Below are 27638 nucleotides of genomic sequence, written 5' to 3'. Positions count from 1 at the left end.
TGGAGTTACTGTCAGCGCGTCTGGCCGCGAAACCAGATGGCCCGGGTTCGATTCCTGGTTGAGGTTTTTTCCGGGATTTTCCCTCAACCCAATATGAGCAAATGCTGGGTATCTTTCGGTGCTGGACCCCAGACTCATTTCACCGGCATTATCACCTTCATCTCATTCAGACGCGAAATAACCTAAGATGTTAATAAAGCGTCGTAAAATAACCTACTAAAAATTATTGATGGTAATCAGATATAAATCCCATAGAACATCTGTCGGACTACCTCGACACCAAATTCAGAGAAAGGCAACTGAAGAACAAACAGGACCTGAAGGATGCCCTCTTAGAAGAATGGAATAAAGTTTCTCCTTCCAAGATTAGAAATTTAGTGGTTTCAATGTCAAAATGTCTCATAAGCGTTGTGGAAGCAAAAAGAAATCCCACAAAGTATTAATTTCTGTTAATTGAATGAAGAATGAGACATTAGCTTGTAACTGTATAAACACTTTTTTTGTTATTAGTTTGTTTTTTAGAGAAAACAACTGAACTGGTCCAGATTAATCATGTGCATATAAAAGGCATGGCAAAGGAAGCTTTTAATATAAAAAGGAGCATCTTCTGCGGACCTCTGGAGAAAGAACTAATGAAGAGACTAGTGAAGTGCTTTGTGTGGAGTGTAGCATTGTATGTGGCAGAAACATGGACATTGCGACGAAGTGAAGAGAAACGTCTAGAAGCATTTGAAATGTGGATATGGAGAAGGATGGAACGTGTGAAGTAGATAGACAGAATAAGAAACGAAGCTGTGTTGGAAAGAGTGGGTGAAGAAAGAATGATGCTGAAACTGATCAGAAAGAGGAAAAGGAATTGGCTGGGTCACGGGTTGAGAAGAAACTGCCTTCTCTTCTAAAAGATGCACTGGAAGGAATGGTGAACGGGAGAAGAGTTCGGGGCAGAAGAAGATACCAGATGGTAGACGACATTAAGATATATGGATCATATGAGAAGACAAAGAGGAAAACAGAAAATAGGAACGACTGGAGAATGTTGAGTTTGCAGTGAAAGACCTGTCCTTGGGCAGAACACTATGAATGAATAAATAAGTCTGTTAGTTACGTTATTAAGTGTATAGGAAAAAACAATTGTTGTTTTTACTATGTAATTAAAACCCGAATATAAGTCTATTTAATTAATAGTAATATGCGTTACAAGAGCAGTATGTTGAAGTTTTCATGTTCGAGGAAAAGTTTGAAAATGCGAAACGTAGTTGAGCTTTTTTAATTTCCGAGAATTGAAAGAAAACATACCGCTCGTGTATAGTACATTATTTTGTGCGAAGATCGTTTATTACATATCTGAAAGAGGAATTTCTAATTAGTTGCAATGAAATCTCCATCTTGGTTTCTGTTCAATGACGGCAATTTTGCAAAACAAAAATATCTATCTTCAACTTTGTTGCTTTAAAATGTTTTCTGTGTTTACTATACTCCAGCAGGCCGTGATATACGTCTGTCTTTTTTTCCCCCAGTCTATAAATGCGAACTTAAAACAAACGGCTTCCTTAATGTTACATCCATCACGAAATGCAGTAACTTTACTGGAGTTGTAGAGTTTACTTAATTTTTGCAAATATTTAAAAACAATAATTAACAGTGCAATTTAGGTGAAATTGCAGTGGTAAGTTTCCAATTTATAATTATTACTGTATTGAACGTCTCTAAAAATAATTAGTTAAAAGCCTAAAGCAGTAAAATCAATATGTCACTTAAGCGGTAAGAAGAGGGAAATTGTTATGTGTGTTCGGTTGGGAATACTGAATGTGGAATTTTAGACTTACCGCGGGTTGGTTTTGTGCAGAAACCAAGCAAATATGCACGATCTCGCATAAAATATTTTTGTGTATGAAGACTTTGTACTCTCACTGTAGGTACACGAATAGATGTAAACAGGCACTACCGGAGAGTGTGGGGTGAGATCGTAGCGTGAAGCTAGGAGTAGTACAACTTGTATTCAAAGTAACCAAACGCAGGACTCTAGTGATCAGTAAGGAAACGCACGGAAATGAGATGTGTTGCCCCTCACTGCCTCCATCTCGACGAAATGATCCCACCTGCTCGCATCCACCACAACCTATGTCGGTGCGAAATTGGTACTGGCACTCAATTTCTCTTTTGTTTATGGTACACATAACTCGACTAAAACCCAAGTACATAAATGTTTTTGTATATTAACGGGGTAACGCAATTGTAAATAATTGCAAAAAAAAACTCATGCCTAGTGTCCCTAAGTGTAACGGAGAAAATGTCAGTAGAAGTATACATTTTGTCTTATAAACGTAAAAATATACGCAGTCAAGTAACACTACCAACGTATAATTTTGTAAGATTGTCAAGTCTGCATATATTAGAGGATATTAAAATATTACAACTAAATATAATTTCAAGTATTTTTTAACTCTATCCGTCACCACTGATTTTCATGATTTTCGACATGATGCAAGCTCGTTTAACCGCTAGTTTTAGTTTCCGAGCCGAAGCTATGTATTGCTTTCATCAGTGAATAAAAGGGACGAACAGATAGGCTCCTCTTACCCCTCCCTCCCTGATGAAGGAATCTGTACGCAGTTCCGCAACCATAACGTTTTTATATCAATGACAAGGACAGAAAAGACATAAACTTTTCACCACCACTTAACAAAGTTATAAGTTGTCAAATGTCACTGTGGTAGGAAAATATACGAAAAGAAAAATACAAAACAATGAAGTATCTACAGTATCTTCTAACTTGTCCTCCACCGCCAATAGTAACATTGTACATTATCTAAATCAACTCATGAAGCCTGTAAGACGAGATTTGAGCATAACTTACGTAACGACTGCCACATAGAGACCGCTTTTCCTATTCACAACATCTAACAGAGAAAGCTTAAGCTTACTTATCCGAAAACACGTCCCATATTCTCACAAATAAACAAATTCGATAAAATTCACAATAAAAAGAACGCACTACCGACCGACGACATATTGTCTATGGCGACACTCTATCCAAGTTCAGAAAGGTAACACAAGAAAAATAAATATGAATAAGTATAGGTAACATTACGAAATTTCCCTTTAATGATGGATATCGAATTATGAATATCAAACTTACTTACTTACTTACAAATGGCTTTTAAGGAACCCGAAGGTTCATTGCCGCCCTCACATAAGCCCGCCATCGGTCCCTATCCTGTGCAAGATTAAGCCAGTCTCTATCATCATACCCCACCTCCCTCAAATCCATTTTAATATTATCCTCCCATCTACGTCTCGGCCTCCCTAAAGGTCTTTTTCCCTCCGGTCTCCCAACTAACACTCTATATGCATTTCTGGATTCGCCCATACGTGCTACATGCCCTGCCCATCTCAAACGTCTGGATTTCAAGTTCCTAATTATGTCAGGTGAAGAATACAATGCGTGCAGTTCTGTGTTGTGTAACTTTCTCCATTCTCCTGTAACTTCATCCCGCTTAGCCCCAAATATTTTCCTAAGCACCTTATTCTCAAACACCCTTAACCTATGTTCCTCTCTCAGAGTGAGAGTCCAAGTTTCACAGCCATATAGAAGAACCGGTAATATAACTGTTTTATAAATTCTAACTTTCAGATTTTTGGACAGCAGACTGGATGATAAGAGCTTCTCAACCGAATAATAACACGCATTTCCCATATTTATTCTGCGTTTAATTTCCTCCCGAGTGTCATTTACATTTGTTACTGTTGCTCCAAGATATTTGAATTTTTCCACCTCTTCGAAGGATAAATCTCCAATATTTATATTTCCATTTCGTACAATATTCCCGTCACGAGACATAATCATATACTTTGTCTTTTCGGGATTTACTTCCAAACCGATCGCTTTACTTGCTTCAAGTAAAATTTCCGTGTTTTCCCTAACCGTTTGTGTATTTTCTCCTAACATATTCACGTCATCTGCATAGACAAGAAGCTGATGTAGCCCGTTCAATTCCAAACCCTGCCTGTTATCCTGAACTTTCCTAATGGCATATTCTAAAGCGAAGTTAAAAAGTAAAGGTGATAGTGCATCTCCCTGCTTTAGCCCGCAGTGAATTGGAAAAGGATCAGATAGAAACTGACCTATACGGACTCTGCTGTATGTTTCACTGAGACACATTTTAATTAATCGAACTAGTTTCTTGGGAATACCAAATTCAATAAGAATATCATATAATACTTCCCTCTTAACCGAGTCATATGCCTTTTTGAAATCTATGAATAACTGATGTACTGTACCCTTATACTCCCATTTTTTCTCCATTATCTGCCGAATACAAAAAATCTGATCAATAGTCGATCTATTACGCCGAAAACCGCACTGATGATCCCCAATAATTTCATCTACGTACGGAGTTAATCTCCTCAAAAGAATATTGGACAAAATTTTGTACGACGTCAACAAAAGTGATATTCCTCGAAAGTTACCACAGTTGGTTTTGTCCCCCTTTTTAAAAATAGGTACAATTATGGACTCCTTCCATTGTTCTGGTACAATTTCCTTTTCCCAAATAGCAAGTACAAGTTTATAAATTTCGCTATATAATGCACTTCCACCCTCTTGTATTAATTCTGCTGGAATTTGATCGATACCTGGAGACTTGTACTTTTTCAGATTTTCTATCGCAATTTCGACTTCTGAAATCGTGGGTTCGGGTATAAATGGCTCAGCAGTTTGTATTTCAATATCATCCCGATCATTTCTATTTGGCCTATGTACATTTAGTAGTTGCGCAAAATAGTTTTTCCATCTGTTTAGGATTGACGAAGAGTCTGCAAGCAAGTCACCATTCTCATCCTTGATCACGTTTACCCTTGACTGATATCCGTTCTTGAATATCAAACAGTTTATATAAATTTACAACAGATGGCAGTTTTATGTCACTTTAAGTACCATATAGCCTAATTATGTTCTATTTTCAATAAGTGAATTTAACGCATTATTTTAATTTTAAAGCTGTAACATGTTAGTAAATCATTTTCTCTGCAATTCATAAAGCAATGAACTTTATATGCCATGCATATACCACATCCTATATTCAACTTCTTTCATTATAATGCATGGCTCATGGAAAGGAATGATTGTTCCAATTTTTTTTAAATCCTGGGTAGCTAGAAAGGGCTGTCCATCATGCAGCAAATGTATTACAGCGCAAATATTCCATCATGTGCCCAATACCGAAACGAATGTTTTTCCGTATCTGAAATACTTTTGACAATGTTTCCCTCTTTTCATAATTTATTTAACGACTGTTAATCAACATTTATTTCTAACGAAGTAGCAGCACCTGCTCTTTGAATATTACGTAATTATGTGGAAATACAAATGCTCGTGGTCTATTTCAAAAATACAACTCTATAACTTTTCAACAAGAACTAAATAAAATAATATTTACATTATAATCCTTAGGGCCTATATGACAAGTGTTATAAAGTATTTCACTGCATAATAACAAATTAAATTTATATATAGGGGAGAGTCGGGTAGTATCGGACATCGGGTAATATCGGACAGTGAGTTTCTTTCATCTACCACACGATGATAGTACCTGATTGACATGGTTACGTTTCTGTGATGTCGCATAGAGCCATAGAGAAATGTAACCATATCATTCAGGTACTACCATATGGTGGTAGATGAAAAAACGCACTGTCCGATACTACCCGATGTCCGATACTACCCGACTCTCCCATATATAATGTTAGCATATCAGATTGGAACAAAGTATAAACACAGTCTAGTATACAGTCACGAAGCTTGAGTTGTGAGGGTGCTAGAAACAATAGACTGTGCAGGTACTATTTCGCATTGTCTGTAATGAGGCGATAGTAGCGATCCCAGTGATTAGCGACTATCTATGGATGCATATTTACTACGTATTGAGTTTCGTGACTGTATGTACTAGACTATGGTATAAATATATAGCCTACTATGAAAGTTCTTAGCTAGGAAGACTGAAGCCTCATGTACACGATATCACCAGGTGATGTGTCGTTTAGCGAGCAATATCAAGCTGAGTGATGGCAATCTGGAAGTGATGCATCATTGAGTGTGTACACGTCCGAAACTAATGACGTGCACGCAGGGTCATCTTAACGGCATTATAGGTCCGAGGGCAAAGGAATGCATTGGGCCTTGGCTACACAACCACTCATATGAGTAAAAATGGAAATTATCTATAAACTTATATTACGATACCTCCAAAAAAAAATCAATATTTTGACATTTAAAAAGCCTCATGTATAGCAAAAATTAATCATTACAAACGTTTGGACAGTGCAACATGAACTTGGAAATAAAAATTTCAACGTAAGAATGGCACTTGGTTAGTAAATGAGATAAAGGAGCACGTTGTGAAATTACCGTGAATTATTTATGTTTTTTCTTAATCAAGTGTTCAACACAAACATTTTCAAAAAACTACTTTGCAGAGAATTCCTTTATAATTGGGTCGAAGTAAGTAGTCTTCAGGATTTCATTTTTCACAAGCCTACACACGAGTGAGGAGAAGTGCAGAGAGTCGCAAATACTCTTCTGAAAAAAATTAATTATGAAAGATAGTTGCAGTTAATTATAATTACTTAAGGATGACAAGTGATTATTTTTACTCTGTACTAGTTTCTATAAAAAGAAAGCAGACAACAATGAGAATACCTCTAGCAAAACTAAAGCTGGAAATAACTATCCTGTTTTCATCTACCGGAGACATTTCGCATCATCGGAATTCTTATATAGCACTGCTTGTTTGTCTTTATATTTCTTATTATTTACTTCCCGTCTCCCACACTCCTCAACAAAACGCAGAGTACATTGATCATTCCATCTATCCATATTTTAGCACGTTCTAATGCAATTCCTGCAAGCAACTAAATAATTTACGCGCCAAAACAGCCGTTAAACAGATGGAATCATGGTAAAAATGATGCATCACTGCTCACTAAAGTTGGAAGGCAATCAACTTGTTCTAGTGATCTGCAAGTAGTGATATGCTGACGCAGTGAGCACTTGCACAGTGGTGTACACGGCGCAGTTTAGTGATACGTCAGCGACTACGCATCACAAAATTATAAAGAGGCTTTACTAGCATCCGAGAAATGGTCATGCCGCCTAAATGGCCTTTGGTAGAGTTCGGGAACATCTGGTGGCTATTAGGAGGAGCTCACGACAGGAACAGTTTGGCTGTGGCACATGCGCGAATCTCTCATGCAGTGCCAGAGTGATCCTTACCTGGATTTATTTTCGCGTGTACATTCCAGATCAAATCAAAAAGTTCCCTTCGTGCTTCGGTTACACATCTTGCATATACGAAGGTTAGGTTAGGTTAGGTTATGTTAGGTTAGGTTAGGTTAGGTTAGGTTAGGTTAGGTTAGGTTTATATTAACCAAGTCCGCACATTCCGCGCATGCGCAAACAGCCAAGATGATCGTGCCACGAGACGCACGTCTATTAGGGACTTACATAGTTAGACATCTCTTCGCTACCTTCGGAGCTGAAAAGCTAGCAGTGAGTTTTGTCATTCTTCTTATTCCTACATCTTGAGAGTTGTATACATAATCGATCTGAATGAATAATCTATATGCATAAGGAGTTTCGTCCGCCCCTTCCTTAGGCTTACACATACACACATTCCTTGTCGCTGGGCGGAGATTTAATTAATTACTCGGGAAATGTTAGTAGAAAGATTTAAAAGGTACGCGAAAACCTGTCTTTGAAAGGGAAATTGGGGATGAGAAAGGACGTTTATGCGAGCTCCAAGTCTGTTGGTCAATTTGACTCTCCAATTTTCACCGTTTCATATGAGGGAACATCAGAGAATTTTGAAGACGAAAGCCGAAAATGGACGTAACCTAATTCTTTACATGGGTGGGGGATGAAGCACAACAGAAGAGAAACAGCAGAATCGCCGAAGATTTTAAAAGTGTGGACAGCGACTGGGAGAGGGGGCGTCGCAGTCCTCGCAAGAGAAGGAATCCGAGCCCTTGCGCTGTGCGCAGAGATATTTTACTACTTAATTAACTTATTATTCCCACAACATGAATTTTATCAGCAATCGAAAAGTATTGGGAATAAATTTGAATAAGGAACAAAAAAAGTTTCCTTCCCAGGCAGGATTCGAACCACGAAAGTCTTAGTTACCAGCCTATCGTGCTCTGGAGTAAATAAGGCTCTGAATTCAGCTACAAGGGTCGGTCCGGTTTTTTTGCCACTACTGTACATCTTTTTGTTTGATAGACTGTAACGATGTAGAAACCATTAGAAAAGTTCCAAATAGTAAATATTTTTAAGTTTCTTTAATTCTAAAATAATTTTCATTTCAAAAATTCACAGTCTAAATAACTAATTATTTAAATTGAATTCAATTTAAACAAAAAATACGTCAATTTAGATATTGAGGGGGAAGTCTGAAATCAGGCTTAATTGCATTTTAGATTTCACCCCCACCCCAGCCACCCCACTTTGAAATTTCAAAGAGTACCCCTATATTTTTATACTTAAATATGAAAGAGAGAATTCAATTGTTTACACACATTATTTATTTGTTTTTGCATCTATTGTTTTTTATCGTCGCCTGGCAACCTGGATTTTTGTTATTGGTGATTAGAGCTGGTTAGTTTTAACTCCATTGACGTCTAATAGATGCGTTCACTAATCAAAAAATGCTATTGTTGGAATTTCGGTTGTACTTGGATCTTGATGCCATATACCATCTATGGGTATATTTTTCTCGAAAACTTTTCTTACTTTAACCACAGATTTATAATGTTCTTCAATTAAAACATCAATTTGAAGTAGTTTGTCCTTCTTTTATAATATTACAAGTGCATTATTATATTATTATTATTATTATTATTATTATTTAGAAAGATTCGAGATTCAGGAGATTCGAGGGATTAAAGAACTTTTAGGATTCGAATTCGACAAAATTTAGGATTCGCCCCACCTCTAGCTTGTAACAATAATAGAACGGCGCTCACATTAAGAGGAAGGCAAAAAATAGGAAAGATTGGAGAATGATGGATTTACAGTGAAAAATCTGCCTTTGGGAAGAAAACTATGAAGGAAAGAATTACAATGGCGGAAAATGGTGTTGCTGTACTTCAGAAAACAACCTTTTCAACTCTTACGTAAAAAAAAACTTTAAATAGAAGTTACTGGGTGTCCTCTTTCACTTTTAAAAATGTCTTAGAACCAATTATGTAAGAGTAAATCGCTCTGTAGTGTGTCCGAACCTCAAATTTATGAAAGAAATAACTGGATCAGTGGATGTAAAATCACAAGCAAATTGTTATATTTTCAGTATTTACTCTCTGCTAAGAGCGTGGTCCCAGTTGGTTGAACACAACAATCTGACACAAAAAAATAATTGAAAAAACACGAAGAACTATGGTTCATAAGAATTCAACCCTGAATCTATCAATACTTGAAAAAAGAAATATCAGGGAAGAACTCGACACTGCGTTCAGGAGGAATACTGAAAGGCATAATGACGTGGCGAGAAAAAAAAACCTTTGATTTAAACGAGAGTGATCGTACTTTCAACAAAATAGAGAGAAGGATGGTTTTTCAGTACAAACATTCAACAATAACAACATTCTCCTCCAGTTTATTGCGTTAGGTGAGAGTTTATTCGATTCTATAGGCGATTATATGAGGCGTTTAGTTGCAAAATCACTAAAACATAATTTTTCAGTATGAAGGGAAAACGTTTGCAAGGAACCAAGGATTTGCAACCAATACTATTTTTCATCATAAAAATCCAAGTGATGTATCTCGCTTTGGAGCATAACAGTGCTATAGCAGTTGTAGAATCATTTGAAGATATGAAATATAATATTAACTCATTTCGAAAAAAAGTTATGTATCTGACTTTGCAACTACACGCCTCATATGTAATATAACAGAATTACTTTTTTATGAACATGAGCTTGTTCTCAACTAAAAAAAATAATGTTGTGACTATTGAGTAGGCCTATCAAATCTCACGAGCCACCATTGCTACCACCCTTAAAAATATTTACTATTCCTGCTGGATCACACTGTATTACTCGACCAAGGCGGTGGAGCCGCGGGCGTAATATGAACTATCGCGATGCGGTATTACGAACGCAGGAGCAGTAGCGCCACGACTCCGGGCTGCAGGACTCCACTGGCCTTGGTCGAGTAATACATGTACAGACAATAGGCTAAGTAGGTCTACAATGACGTCACACTTCTTGATTTCAGATAGGTCTATGCTGAAAATTTTTTTCTTCGTGAAAATCTGCAAATCGAATTTCGCAGCATCATCAAGGTTGACATACTTAGTTAGAAGAAAGATATGAATAAGTCTTAATAAACATATTGGCATATTATAACCTGACATAGCTCCAACAATATCATACAATAGGATACAGTCCCACCCCTTCTCTTCTCCCCTTTCTCCTTGTCTCCCCCCTCTTTACTCGAAACAATTTATGCACATGTATTCTATTATCTACAAGTTGACGTTCAGGGGTGGACTACTTATCATTGACAAGCAATCGAATGACCTCGTTCCAGCGATTCTCTCTCACATTCATATATTATTACTTATAGACATCAGAACGCCCTTGTAATCCCGACCAACTACAAAACAATGCATGTGTTGCTTTTGCATTAGCCAGGGAGCGTCAGGTACAGTATACGGGCAGCAGAAACATTTCAATCCACATCTGAAGTCGCTCTTAACATAGCAGTCGCTATTCGTCGTTTCCACAGTCCAGTCACATCGAAATATCATGTTTTCTATCACCAACTTCGTATCAACTGATAACATTAGTCAACAGCCATTTTGCGCCAGACGTAAGACTAAAATTCTTACTAATTTCGACCTCCTGAATTCAAAAATAATAATCAAAATGTTCCACTAGTTCGGTTTTTCGAGATGCACAATTATTCTTATATGCATTCTATTTAAAAAAAAATCACAGTATTTCGTCTGTAACTACTTTGTTTCTCAAATGTGACGATTAAGTGAAAACAATATTAGTACAAAAAGGCACCATGTTAGAAGCACTTTTACAAACGGAAATTATTTTATTACCCTTTTACGAGTCTATTTAGAGGGGGGGCAACAGGTTCGCGGTATGAATTCGCTTGAGTTTACCTGATTTTACCTGAGATGTGCATTTCTTTCACTGTGAGCTTTAACGGCTTTACTGTAGTTTATATTTTGCAATAGACACCTTGTCAAAACGACTTCTAGAAGCGGAAATAGTTTTATTGCCCTTTTCGGTTACATTTGGAGGGAGAGAAACAGATTCGCTATATGAAATAGCTTCAGTTTACCAGGAGATTTCCGTGGTGTTAGTATTCTGTGTAAAACGTGTATTTCTTTAAAGTGTGCCTTAATGATAATATTCAAATTACTAATAGTTTATATGTGCGGATTTGAAGGTTGCAGCATTGCTTCTTGAAATGCAATTAGGCTACATAAAATGTTGCTGCTTTTTGTGCGAATGGGACAGTCTGTTTTTTTATTGTCATACCTATTCGTATTTTCAGGAGGCTCAATTTATATAGAAAACATGTATCACATGCCCAGCGCAAAAAAAAAAAAAAAAAAAAAAGTTGAAATTTGTTACGCAGTGTAATAAGATAAAGATACCTCCGGTATACGCCATGAAGGTTGGGGGGCATTGAGGTAGAGTCCGTGCTTCCTTGATACCGGCACTAGAATGAAATGATGTGATCGGCACCGCGCTCCGACTGGCTTAACCCCCTCCCAGAAGTCGGTTGATAGACTTCGACAACGAATTTGTTTTCATGTGAAACGTTTATGCTCGAGGGTGAAATGAAAAAAAAATACAACGGAGGTTTCAACATCTGACTTCATTTGCTTAGCAACGACGAGGAGTTATTTACACTGTCTATAACATTTAGACGAGTGCACTTAGGCAAGGCAATATGGAAGTAAATAAAATAATTCTTTTAATGTGCCCTATCTCTTATGCATTAACTAAGTGAAAGAATCTTTTAGTTCACTCAGAACAGACCCCGTGCTAACGATTCTCCAATAAACCAATTCCGATAAGGCACAGTAATTCCATTGTAAATGCTTGTAGGCCTACAGATACATGGTTTAAGAATGTGAACGATATAAAATGCCAAATTTATGTAGACAGTACATATCTACCTACTGAACAAAATTTCTAGTGAAATTCAATTATTTCTTATGATTATATTTTTATACATCTTGATTACACAACTTTTAACACTGTATAACTTCGGAATATTTATGATAAAACTTTCTTGTGTTAAATTTTAACGTACCTTGTTTACATGTGTTTCGACCTATTTATGGGTCATCTGAAATGACCCATAAATAGATCGAAACATGTAAACAACGTACGCTAAAATTTAACACAAGAAAGTCTTATCATACATATTCCGAAGTTATATTTTTAATTTGTAAAATACCATGCTTTTAAGATTGATAGTAGTCTAATGTTTGTTTACATTTCGACTGAACGTAAATGCCATTTTCCAATGACTAGGGACCGTATTCTGTCCCACGACGTACGGAGATAAGGTTAGTTGTTCATAGTATATATTGGTGTGACGTCATTATTTGGCGCGTGGTACAGGTACTATCAGGGAGTACTTGCATCTTTTTCTGCTGCAGTTGACGTTCTACTGATGATTCAAAACTAAACCTCGATAAAGCCTATATTACACTATCAAATTTCTGTTGCCTCGGGAGTGTGCGTGTGCATCCAACGAGAAGGAAGGCGCGGGGAAACGAAACTCGAGCTTCGGTAGGCGCTGTAGCGAGGCACGGAGTGAGGGGGGAGAAAACTACAGGACGGCGCGGAGCGGAGAGAGCAGGGGGGGGGAACATCTAGAAGCGTATCCCCCTCGAAGGTTGGAATCCCACGCGAATCGTGGATTCGAGATATGTTACGGTTTAGTAATAAAAACGCGAGCAGTCTTCGGAGTTAGTCTTCAGTCAGCCTTCAAGTCTTGTCTTAGACAGCGGCGACGTATCAAGAGGATCTGAGTTCGACGCGCAGTGGACGTGTGTGGGTCCGTAACTGTGGCAGCGTCCAGGTGAGTGCGGCGTATCCGGAAGACTTGAGTTCGATGTGCAGTGAACTTGAACAGAGAGCTAGAAGAACTAGCCAAGACGAACGAACTGTGAATTGAAGAACTGACAGTTTTGTTCAGCACACAGTGTTTGTGAACATTAGGAGTACTTTGTTATTCTTCTCAATAATACACGTGTATTGTCATTGTCGCTGTGTGGAATACAATAACGACTATCGTGTTGCTGTGTTGAGTGGAATACCCATTGTTGTAGGGTGAATTATTAAGAATAAAAGTCACATTGTTGACGAGTGTGTGGCGGCTAAAGTAGAATAAACGTTACAATATTAACAAACGTGTTTATTTTTTATCTTTTATTTCTGTCGATTATATTCATGTTTTTATTGAATGTCACTGGCTTATGTCTGATTGTCAATTTATATCAAATGTATTTTTCTCTCTTTCTCTCTCTCTCTTTTTGCTCTTGTGTGTTATTTATTGGTTTGAATTACAGTAAGTTAATTACTGTATTTAGTAAACTGTCTTTGTAAATTTTATGTTATATTATTGGCTAAGACCACACCGTACACGAGTCTGGCTCTTACGGTAGTAGCTAGAAACATTTTTGTTTTATAATTTTAATTTGTACTCACTAAATAGCTAGCTATTAAATAAATAAATACATGAGTCTGAACACCAGAGTATGTACATTTTCTTGACTTACTTTGAATGACCATTGAAATTGTGTTTTTTTTTAGAAGCACTAATATGTGCTGCTCTCGTCCTGTTAAAAATCGCACTATTGACTTAATTCAATATCTCCTGAACAAATATGTCAGAAAGAATCCCTCAAGCCCAGTATTTCAGAATTGGATATTTAGTGACTTACACTGATTGGCTTCTGAGCAGTTCAGATCTTGAAAGGTTGCAGTGATGAGTCGTAGTACTTCTTCCGGAAATTCAATTAAATTCAATATAACAATCTAATGTGCCGGATTCGAATCCTGGAACTTCGGTTGTATGGGATAGTCTGGCAAGTCTTCGTATTTAAATACTTAACACGTGCATTACTATTAGGTCTACGTATAACGCGAAAATAATATTTGCTGCGGTTTTATAGATTTTGGACATCCCTGGACTGGCTTGAGGGAATGAAACTAATACACAGCTCCATTAATGTTCCATGGGGGTAAAAAACGGGTGGCCGGAGAGTTGCTAGGTAATTGTACAGTTCTGTGTAATTTATACGGACTTGTTCGCATGATACAAAGCCTGTTGTATTAATTGGACTAATTCCGAGGCAACACTGAAGGGTTGGGGGTAGGAGGAGGAGACCTTCGCAGAAAGTTACAAATTAGTTGTTTACTGTTCCGTCTGACGCCGCCACCGTCGCATGATACGGTCTTACGGGACCGGAGAGATTCAATAGGATCGTTCAACTGATGGCAAATCATTTGTTTTCTGTGTTTCCCAGTTTCAACAGATATAACTTTCATAATACACGGTGCGCGTGATTCAACTCGCAGTTAAAAAAAGACATTATATTGCTAACTTTCATTACCAACTTTAACATAATTTGTAATTTCATATATGATAACTTTTCAACATTGCCACATTTACTGTTTTTTAACTGTCAGATTGCGGTACTCATTGTGCTTCATGCGGTAGCGCATGTGGCTATAGATTTAGCACATTCGAGTTCGATTTCCAATAAGAAAGGATCCAATCCACAGGCACTGGTTGCTTACTTGTTCTACACATTTCCTTAAGGGATTAGGCACAGGTTACAGCAGTAAAATTTTTGGAAATATTCAACATTTTTTTTCCTCATTACTGTTTCTTGTACAATAATGAAAATTGCTATGTGTAAAACATTGTCCTTCTGCTATGTGAAAAAATAAAAACATTTTTTATGATTTCAAAAAAATTATATATATATATCTTTTTTTTCTTTTTTTCAAAATTCAAAACGATGGCAGTTCACTGTGCAGTGATGAAGCTTTTCCATAATAACTCGTACACTTGTTAACTTTTTTCAAATTTTCTCTCTTTTATTTTATTGCTGAAACTCATATTTACAATATCATGCTATTTCAACGACATTCCTTCATAAATAATATATTTTTTTTTATTTTGTGTTAAAAGAAAATACTGACATTTGACCATTTTTTTTAAATGAATTTATTTTTATCAGACAATCTATCAAAGGTAGAGAAGTGATTTTGCATCATACTGTAGATATGACATGTATAAATACACACAAAAAAATTCATCACAGAATGTTGGATAGCTTTTTATTTAAGAAGGAAACGCTTTATCACTGCACAGTGAACTGCCACCATTTTGAATTTTGAAAAAGATATTAATAATAATTTTTGTAATCATAGAAATAGTTTTAGCATATTGTAATCATAGAAATAGTTTTAGCATATAGCAGAAGGACAGTGTTTTACATACACTTATTTGCATTATTGTACGATATACAATAATGCAGGAAAAAAATGTTGAATATATCCAAAAATTTTACTACTGTAAGCTGTGCCTAACCCCTTAACTGGAATTTATTATTCAATTTTATTCATGCATTCATAGTTCTCCTAGGTCTTTCACAGCAAACTCAGCATTCTCCAATCTTTCTTATTTTTTGTCTTACGCATACGATCCATCTATCATATATCATCTAGTAACTTCTTCTGTCCCGACTCTTTTCCTGTTCACCATTCCTTCCAGTGCATCCTTCAGTAGGCAGTTTCTTCTCAGTCAGTTACTCAGTTTCTTTTCCTCTTCCTGATCAGTTTCAGTATTACTCTTTCTTCACCTATGCTCAGCTTCATTTCTTAACCTGTCTGTCCATTTCACACTACATTCTTCTCCACAACAACATTTAAAATGCATCTAGTAATTTCTCTTCACTTATTAACAGTAATATACCGTTGTTTCGAGGATTATAATGATTATGGACAATAGTATAATTATGATGATAGAATAAAGAAGTGTATAGGTTTGAAAGATATTTGTTTAAAATTAACTTAAAGCCTTTTAAAAATATTAATTGATTGTAATTACTTTATCTTAAGGGTTATTAATTTAATTTTTTCCCAGTAACAAATTTTCTTTATTAATGGGAATTTGATTGGATAATATAGATTTGTAAATAATTTAAAATATTCTATTGCTGATTAAGAGTATGGAGAAACACGTTTAATAGTGATTTTACGGCGCAACTTTAAATATAGCATGATTTTAAATTTAGGGTGTAACTAAATTCAATACCCAAACTTCTAGGGATAATAGAAGAGACCGAAAAAAATGATTTTATTTATTTATTGTCCACACCTGTGGAGTAACGGTCAGTGCGTCTGGCCGCGAAACCAGGTTGTCCGGGTTCGAATCCTGGTCGGGGCAAGTTACCTGGTTGAGGTTTTTTCGGGGTTTTCCCTCAGCCCAAACGAGCAAATGATGGGTGGATCTATCGGCGGATTAAATCAAATCTCAATCCGAAAAATTTTAACATACTTTCGGTGCTGGTCCCTGGACTCATTTTACCGGCATTATCACCTTCATTTCATTCAGGCGTTAAATAACCTGAGATGTTGATACAGCGTCGTAAAATAACCCAATAAAATAAAAAAGTATTTATTCATTCATACATTCATTTATTTGCTTGTTTGCTTATTTTTTTATTTACTTATTTATTTACTTATTTACTTATTTATTTAATTATTTATTTATTTATTTATTTATTTACTTATTTATTTATTTATTTACTTATTTACTTATTTATTTATTTACTTATTTACTTATTTATTTATTTATTTACTTATTTACTTACTTATTTATTTATTTATTTATTTATTTATTTATTTATTTATTTATTTATTTACTTATTTATTTACTTATTTAGTCATTCATTCATTTATAATAAGATACGTCGTCTACATTAACGTTGTATTAGATTGATTTTTATAATGAATTAACAACTCTTAAATATCCATTCCCGTATGCTCCATTTTTTACTGTCCATAATATTTCTTGACTCTCATGCTCTACCTAAACATGATGCTTGCCGATTACAGGGGACTTACTCCGCGTGTTATATCTAAGTAGGTAAACAGAGAAGTGTACTATAGATAAAATTATACATTGTAAATTATTGATGTCTGGCACCTTACCTCTGTGGACAGTGCTTCCCATTAAAAGCGATCCGTGGTTCGATTCGTGACGTGCGTATTGGAAGAGATTTATATTCCGTCAAAGGTCTGAGTGTTTGTATATTGTCGTGTGCTGTCCTGTCCCAGCGGTGACCTTTTACAGTACTAAAACACGAATAGGGAGGCCCGCAAAGTGTGTATGTCTAATATCGGCCAAATTATGTATACACTCACCTACATCGTATTGAATCCTAAGCCGATAAGATAGGACGCAGTAAAACATAACAGAATAAATAAAGAAAGTAAGATTACTGGATTACACGTGCTTTACTTCTTTATTAAACGTTTATTTCTTTTGTGCTAGTATTATTAACAATCGAATGACGCCGACAATAGAATAAGACCACGATAAACTATTTTGTATCTTCATCGTCTTGTGTGTTACAACATTTATGGTATGTTAGGTGTTCACATTCGTATGCTCTTGGTTTTCCTGTAACTGTAGGCGGATAACTTATAAATTGTACCACGCCACCTATTTCCTACCAATTATCTGTTTTATAATCACCCGTTACTTTATTAGGTCGCTGTCTATATGACATCCAGTGGGCTTACAGTTTGGCAGGTCGTAAAATGCCTTTTAAGGCAGTCTACATTATAATAACTCTGGCATTAGCTTCGACCGTAGTGCCAATCACTCAGACATGAGTAAGCTACGGATGCATGACAGCGCCTCGTAGGTATGCAACTTCTCGCACACAAGCGAAGCGTTCAGTGTGCATTATTTGTAGCGGCGTTGTCAGCCAACTGTATCCCCTCCATAATGGTGAAGTTGCAAGCTCCGTCATTTAACGTTCTCATCCATCTCAACATTTGAACATTTTAAAACTTTCCCACACACGATGAAACACAGAAGTATTACAAAACCAGTACACAATGAGGCACTGAGTTACCACACATGGCACATTTCAGGATTTTACGAGGAAATTGCAATGACAAAGAGAAAAACATACATCAGCACTATTTTGGATCCCTGAAGTTCAGAAGGCAAACGCGTTTGCATTCTGATCCGGGTTTACACTCGGACGTGGGTTCGATTTCCGATTGTCTGATGACCTGGTTTGATTTTTATTTGACTGTCCTCAACCGTAAGGCGAATGTCATATAATCTATGGCGAAACCTCTGCCTCATCTCGTCACATATCACCTCACCAATTCCGTCGACGTCAAATAGCCTCATAGTTGATATAGTGTCGTTAAACAACCAACCCAAAAATATATATGAGATCTCCGACACAATTGGATACTTAGCTCACTCAGGAGTAGGCCTACTTCGTTCTCTACTGAGGAAATTGCACAATTTTAAAGAAAAATATAGAGCAGAGAATAGAAGAACCTACTGCTATAGGTATCCTACAAACAAAACTCAGCTCGGACTCCTCGCGGTGCGCATGCTATACCCCTCTTACTCCCCTGCAGTAGGCTTGAGAGCATGCTGGAAACGGGAGCATACGTCATCAGCGCGAGATAGTCACGCCCGCTGGTTTCTGCGCACCAAGTTTTCCTTGTTGGATCCCTATACGTAAACACGTAAATTTTGTAACATAAAAATACATGGAAATAAAATCTTACAGTTCTTAGCAACCTTGCTACCTCAGTTGGCAGAGCACCGACTTACGACGACCATGTATCCAAGTTCAAATCTCAGTGATGACAGGTTTGTATTTATGGTGGACAAAGTCAAGGCTGTAATACTTTTCTTGGAGTTCTCCATTTGTTCCCTCATCATTCCATTAACACTAGACTAGACGACATTTCGGAAGGCGGTCGGCTGCTATATGTGCCTAGCATTTCTGGCATGTGACGTCACAAGCTTGTATAGTAGAACCAATCGGAATCAGTCTGTAACTAGTACTTCCCGAGTTCGTTTGTTTATGTGTGAGTGTTTCAATACATTGAATAAGTAAAACTAGCATTTACTATGTGTGTAAGATAAATAAATGGAAGAAGAGTCTGTAAAAAGACAAGTATTGCACAGGCAGGCGTAGAAAATAGTGTTTAAAGTGTATAATTATTTTAAAAACTTTGACGAGCAGAACGCTGCCGGCCATCTTGATGCTGGCTGCAACGTTGCCAACGCGCAAGAAACTACTGTAGAAGCATGTGGTTTGGGATTGGGAACCGTGCAAAGAATATTGTTAGTGAAGGAAAGAGGGTTTGTTTGGTGTCATGCTTACAGTAATCAACGACTAAGGCAATTATTGTCTTTTGATAACTTAAATTTTCTCCTACGCTATTTGCATTGCAGTATGATGTGGCAATGTCGTACTCTGCCTTGGTCTCTCTATCTGTCTCTCTCGACGCAAAAGCTAGCAGACTACCGCTTTCCGAATTTCCGTAGACTCTTAACACACTAACTCATTTTTACTTTGTTATTTAACGACGTTGTATCAACTATGAGGTTATTTAGCGTCGATGGAATTGGTGATAGCGAGATGATATTTGGCGAGATGAGGCCGAGGATTCGCCATAGATTACCTGGAGTTTGCCTTATGGTTGAGGAAAACCCCGGAAAAACCCCAACCAGGTAATCAGCCCAAGCAGGAATAGAACCTGCGCCCAAGTGCAACTCCGGATCGGCAGGCAAGCGCCTTAACCGACTCTCAGAAAAAAAAGTACTGCTTGTGTTTGCGTGACGCTGAATTGATCTTCCACCATACTAGAAATTCCTCACGGTTTGCACAAAAATTTGTGGGTGTCAGTGGTAATGCTTTCTATACAACTCATAGATGTGCATAGATGAACCGAAGCCCTTCACGATCTTCGTATCTTTCTTGATGGGACATGACGAATACAGATATGTGAGATACGACTAGCTAGCACCAGAGGTATTTTACAAGGATTTAATGGGTGGAGAGAAATGCAGGTTGTGGCGGATGGTGGAATTGGCTTAGCAGGATAGAATAATTTGAATTGGCAAGCGACTCTTTCCATCACGGGTGCACAAAAAGGTTATTTGAACTAAAGTGCTTAGAATACTCCATGTCCTCCTCGATAAGCACCCCTCTCTGTCTTCCTATTCTTCAACTTAATTAAGGGTGAGGCCAGGTAAATTCCGTAGCGAGTATTTGTTCACCTACTCCCGTATAGGTAAGCGTATTAAACTGAATTCAAGTAGGTCTATATCTGAAAAAGAACGTGGAATTATATTTGATTTTTTATGCCTGAGTATGAGGTGTGGAGTTTTGATACAAAGCAGTGGATCTAAATAGCATTTTCAGAGAAAGTCTAAATGTTAATCTTATTGCCAACTTTTAAAACTGTAATGTGCAATAGAAAACAAATGCAAACTTAACATTGCTAATAAGGGCTGTCATGAAAAACCGAGTGTTAATATTGAATTATTTTACATAATTATAGGAACACAATAAATAAAGTATATCTCCACATATTTTTCATTTAGTTAAGTTTGTAAAATCAGTGTATTTCAATTTTCTTACTGTAGTGTACAGTAGTGACAAAAAAAACCAGACCGACCCTTGTAACTGATTTCAGAGCCTTGTTCACTCCAGAGCAAGATAGACTAGTAACTAAGACTTTCGTGGTTCGAATCCTGCCTGGGAAGGAAACTTTCTTTTGTTTGTTATTCAAATTTATTCCCAATACTTTTCGATTGCTGATAAAATTCATGTTATGGTAATAATAAGTTAATTAAGTAGTGAAATATCGCTGCAATGATTTCAATTGTAAGAAAACTTGACAGATTTGGATTAATTTTAGACGGTCTTAAAGTATAGTAACATTTTTCAACATACTAACAAACTATATTAGTAATTGAACGTCCCAAGTCTAGAAGAAATGGGAGGAAAGATTTTCTCCTGACGAAATTGAGGCGGGACTAAGTTTACTTCGACGTAGGTAAACTGGGTCCCGATCATGAAAAATACGGTAAATCGGTTCCCGGATCGAAAAAGGTAGTAGGTCCCAGCCTTTTAGCATTACCCAGGGAACACAGCGTGGAGGCTGGCTGGATCGATCTTCCCAAAAGTTTATGATGTTAAAAATAAAAAGCACTGATTCAAACGTACTAATTTGTCCCGTTGTCAACAGCGTCATTTGTTCTCCAATAAACTATTTCTTTAAAACAGGCAGGACATGAAACATTTATGAAGGTAGAAATTTAAAACACACTGATTTTACAAATTCAAACGCACTAATTTGTCATTAGTGTCATTTGTTCTGTATTAAACTGTTCCTTTTTCTTTCTATTCTTAGCCTGCTTTCCTGAATTTCTACATAAAATGTAAACTTCGGATCGAAAATCATTTAATACGTCAATAAAGTTAAACAAATTGATGGATACGCATTATAAAAACAAGAATTGAGACGAGAATGGAAGGATTCACAGGCATATGTATTTCTATATATTATTTAATGTACCGAAGTACATATGATATTTCCATGCAGATATTCTGCGTCATCATACGATGAAAAAGTAATGGAACGGATCCCGGCCAACTAGTCACTCATAACGAGTGCACCTCAGCACATGTGTGGACTTCAGTCCTACGTTCATAGACATCTATGACGTAGTGCAGAGGGCGGCCACTAGAGGGAACCCAAGAGTTGGAACTTAATCTGAGACGATTCTGTCCGGCGCCGGGGTGGGTATCCGGTGTGGCTTAGTGGATAAAGCATCAGCACGTAGAGCTGAAAAACCGGGTTCAAATCCCGGCGCCGGAGAGAGTTTTTCTCCGTTCCATTACTCTTTCATCATATGTACTTCTGTTTGAAGAAGCAGAAAAATAACAACAAAGAGAAAAAGGGAATGTGGCATATGGAGTAATGTATGTTTCGAACAAACAATCCGTGAACTCTTCTATTCTTTCATTACCAGCTTGTAGGATCGACATGAAATCGTCGACAAAAGTTTTCGACGTCATCAGGATGAAAAATTGTAGTTCAAAAAAGTATTTTAGATATTTGTCACTCTCCGAATTAGATTTATAAGTGTTTGACAATCCTAAAGATTGCATTTTCCGCCACCAATTTTTTTCCGAGATGGAAACGACATCTTAGGTTAACTGACAGCCAAATTGTTTGGGTGGCAGAATGCATGGCTGTTTCGAAGTCCACAAATATTCGCTCTGGCTGGAGAATTAAACCTCTTAGGACACCACTTAAGGATACCTGGAAAATCAAAGATCCAATTTACCTAGATTAGGGACCTAATTTACCGACCACATAAGGTTCGGAAACTGACCGAGACCCGAATTACCTGACTCGTTTACTTCAATCATCTTATTATCTGGGACTGAATTTATCTATACATTTATTTGACAGGGACTCAGTTTACCGCATTTTTTACGGTAGGAACTGGCTTTACCAACCCCGAATTAAACAATGTTACCCGTTTCAATTGAAATTGCCTTCTTCATCTTGGGTAGAGTATTTTGATATCTATTTCGCCTTTTTTTGTACGTATATGGAGGATTGCTTAATCACTCCTTAACTGCAGTCATATTTCCGATGTCTACAGTCAATGAAATGTTATAATGATATTGAATTGCATTCACAATGATATAAGTATTGTGTGGCATCCTAATATGGATACGTATTGCAAGTAGGAAAGATCGCGCAAATTTAGGCTAGGCTAGTGATCGTATTATGCTGAAAACTTCATTTTCTTTCTTTTTGTTGAAACACCGGCACAATACCGCCGACAATGTGCTTTTAGTGAACTTTTACTTGTCTTTAAAATTCCAAAGCTCTCAAGTATTGTTAATAACCGTTACTTACAATTCTGTCAATTGGTAATATCACAGTGTAGATATTTACCTATTTTTCTGTTGATGATATTTGAATTGAATTTATTGTATGATAAATATATTCTTTCTATTAATGTATCATTTTATCTCTTTAATAAAAATTGTGATATTAATCTTCCAATGAATCGTTTTGGAGCTCGTAAACTTCTAACAATAGGGCCTGCAGTACATACGTATAATTACAGATAAAGTGACATTTGAAGTTACTACCTATTCTCAAGTAAAATTCTGTTTTTCCTATATTGTTCCTTTGTTTAAATTTGGGATGTCAGGCATTCGATAATTTGCAACTTCTTTTTACTTAATATTATTACATATTTTGTGATGTTTTTATTAATTTCTCCAAATTAATATACAGAGTGTCCCAAATTGATATAGACATTCTTTTAAATACTATTTCATAACAAAGAAATGAAAAAGGATTACAATTTTTGCGGTTTATGATTCAGAAGGGAGTGGAAAGCACGTTCATCTGTTTATAAACAAACATGGCGGTGCAATTATCGTTCGATGAACGTAAGTGGATACTGAAATATTATTGGAAAGTGGAGAATGTTGTTGAGGTTCAACGACGTTGGAGAGTTGAATTTGGAACACAACCACCGATAACGTCAACTATCACAAGAATCTGAGACAAGTTTGAAGTCGACGGAACGGTGCAAGATATGTTGAAAGGGCGGTGCGGAAGAAAGAGAAGTTCCACCGATAACGAGAGTGTTGATGCAGTCATGCAGGCTTTTGCACAATCCCTAAAGAAGTCAATAAGGCAATGTTCTCATGAGATTGGTATCAGCAAATCCAGTGTTCATAGAATTTTGCGAGCTCATAAATGGAAGCCTTACATTCCGAGACTTGTCCACGCACTAAATGAGGACGACCCAGAGATGGATAGGACGAAGAGGAAGTGCTGCGGAGTTCCCGCCTCGATCTCAGAATTTAACCCCTCCAGACTTCTACCTATGGGGAGCTCTAAAAGACACAGTGCAAAACACAAAATACTGGAGGAACTGAGAGTTCAGATTGAACATGCCTGTAATGATATTCCACTAGCAACAATCCAGTTGGTATGTTGCTCTGTTGTACGTTGTTGTTGGGAGTGTACTGTGGCGAAAGGGGGCCATTTTGAACATGTACGGGATCAAGGAATACAAACCCGCAAAAATCGTATTTCTGTCTCATCTCGTTGCTGAGAAGTACTGTTTCAAAATGAGTATACATCAATTTGAGACAATCTGATTATGGTGAGCACGTAGTTATAATGTATTCGCCACAAGAGGCGCTAGTGATGCTCAGCTAACAAGTTGTCACAGCACTATTAACACACTGTTTCCTTATTGTGTTAATATGTATAGGTATTGTGCTAATATGCTTAGCTTTATTAACACTGTGACAAATTCTCTCCCCTTAATATGATATAATAAACACATTTCTTTCGATACTGTTAGAGATGTGATGCAGTGACTGAACTCATTCTCGATTTGCATAATGATCATCACAGACGGAATGACTACATTTCTAGGCGTTGGTAGGTGGTGCCCTGGATTCCATCCCATACACTCTGTGCGAGAAGGGTGAGGCCGAGATATAAATAGAACATCGTTTTCTCGTGGGGATAAATTTACATGACGCACCTCCACGCCCTCTTCCGTGCCGTACATGAAGTTAACATACACCACATAACTCACACCAAATATGTAACCTGTGGGTCGCGGAGTAAGTGGAAATTGTTTGTATACACAGAAACGCCGGATAATAAATGCGGGCAACACTTAAGGCATCTATATTATACGCACGTAATCACTTCTCTCAAACACTTTATTACATCTTATGCAATACTTGCTTTCGACGCTTCAGGCTTGTAACTTATTTTCTTATTTATTTATTCACTCACCTATTTTCTTATATAAGAACATAATTGAGTGAATATGTGTGTATACACATATATTATTTTCTTATATATTCATTCACTCACCTATTTTCTTAATTATTTACTTTTTCACTCACAATTTTCTTGTTTACTTATTCATTCATTTATTTACTTACTCACTTACTAACTCACTCAGTCACTCATTCATTTATTGATTTACTTATTTACTCACGTATTTATATACTTATATAATATATTTACTTAGTATATATGAGAAACTTGGTATCAAAGTTGGACAACTCCACTTTTTCTTTTTTTTTTTTTTTACAGGAGAGGCGAAAAACTAGTTCCTTGGAAACCAATGTCACCGTTATACGTACTTTTTTAAACATTCTCATGGATCATAGAAATATTTTTTCAGTCTCAAAATGTCATTAAAATTAATATTAAGGTCGAAATTTGAGTTTAAAAAGTGGGAGTTGTACATCTCTGAAACTAAATCATGGAGTTGTCTGTTTTTGTAACCAAATGAAGCCATATTTAAAGTGGAGTTGTCTACCTTTGAATCTAAGTCTCTTCTAACTCGATTTCAAAGCAAAGTTACGTAAAACAGTACTTAATCATCCAAAAACCGATTATATAAACAATCAGCCATGTTGGATTCGCGATGCGTGATGGGAAAAGGTGGTACGAATATGGGTTTCTCATTGGCTACTGAAGGAATTGTCCTAATTTGAAACCAAGCCACAGTAGAGTTGTCTACATTTTGATTCAAAGCGCATAATTAAGTGCTATTTTCGCTATGTTCTGTCCGTTTTTTAAATCTAAATAGTTCCAGAATCGCATTCAGCACACAAAATTATATGAGGAACAATCAATATCTCGAAATCGCAAAAAATGGAATTGTCTAACTTTGATACCATGCTCCTCATATATATTTATTTACTTATTCATTTACAAACCAATGAAAAATAAATATACACAAATTTATTCTCATTTTGTTCAAATAATACTTCGTTGAAAGTACGTAGCCTATTTTAATTTTCTGTCTTCGTGTCAATCAATTTTACTTTGATTAATTACTTACTTCATATTGGATTAATTTTATTCCATTTATTTATGTTTTCAGATATTTTTTTATTTCATATAATATCTTATTTATATATCGAATTGCTTATTTAAATGTTTTGTTTTGGTTTGGCGTTTAGAAAATCAGATTCGGAAAGAATCTTTGCATTTAAGACCTACATTAGTCTTTTATGCGTCCTATTTGTGTTTTATATATATATATATGTATATAGGCCTATATACAATGATTTTCTAAGTCCGACAGGTGACCTGTGTGGTATTCTGCCTCAACTCTGAAGTCCCATCCTCAGACGAGTACTGATAAGCCCCATGGCGCAAAATTCCAATCCTTTCTCATATCAGCATCAGAAATGTATACTGCCCGCAACACTTCACCCTTGCCTATTTTTACTATTACAAAGGATACATGAAGTGAGGGAAAGATGGAGAGTGTTGATGGAATGATAATGGGAAACAGGAATACTCCGAGAAAAACCTGTGCAACGTCTGTTTTATCCCATAAAAATTCTATCATAACCTCGTCAGGGATCGAACCCGTGCCGCTTAGATGAAAGAACAGCGGTCCAATACTTGAAGTACACACGTGGATATTTAAATATTCACTTGTAGTATTAATTTCTTTATGCTCGACCATGCCGAAATGTACTAATTATACACCTGGTAGCAGTCCTTTAATGCATGTCATTAAAATACACCTATTCATTAAAGTACAGGTCTTCAGCCAATGATAACTCAGCTTACATGTGTTCAGCCAATGAGAAGTCAGCTTTTTACCGTTATAAAACCGCAAGTATCGATTATTCTGGGATATGCAATCGAAAGAGAATTAGCGAAAAGTCACGGAGACTGAAATCCAATACTGTTGCAGAAGGTTATGTTCTGTTACTATAATAATTAGCGTTAATTGTAAATAATATTCAAATAAATTCAATTTGTCATCTCGTTTTTCAATGTCGAATTCAATCATCAAGGTTATAATATTATAATATTATCAAGTTTAACGGGATTATAAATCAAGGTCAATGACATTATTGTTCCTCGGAAAAAATCAATCCTTTCGCGTCTGCGCACATCTCACAATTCACGACCTAGAACAAGGTCACTTCCGATCTTGTCAGATACAAATAAAATGTATACATCTGAATACCGGTAATTTCAAGTTAGAAATATGGTCGAGCATAAAAAGTCGTATGAAACTCGCCTATAATGGTAATTAAGAAGCTCGTATGAAAATTATGAAACTCGCTTGCGCTCGTTTCATAAACATCCATACTCGCTTTCTTAATTACTATCATTATAGGCTCGTTGCATAATGTACTATTATCCAATTACCTATATAGCCTATTCTTCAACTAATTTTATAAAACGTCGATAAAAATTACTAGCATGGATTCCTTCGGAAAGAAAAGAGAAACATTAGATAAGAGCCAATGATTTACGACTTTCAGTACAACTCTGTCTCTGAAAGGATTACAGACAAAATTATCGGCCACCTCTTTCTCGTTTCATCAAGGTCCTTCTTTTAATGACACTATCTCTGATGTGCCTCTCTGACGAACAATAGAATGCAGTGTACCTAGACTGTTTATTGATTTATACGTTTATTTCACAGTGAA

Source organism: Periplaneta americana, chromosome 6 (genome assembly GCF_040183065.1).
Source record: "Periplaneta americana isolate PAMFEO1 chromosome 6, P.americana_PAMFEO1_priV1, whole genome shotgun sequence".
Lineage (NCBI taxonomy): Eukaryota > Metazoa > Arthropoda > Insecta > Blattodea > Blattidae > Periplaneta > Periplaneta americana.
This window is presented reverse-complemented; position numbering follows the sequence as displayed.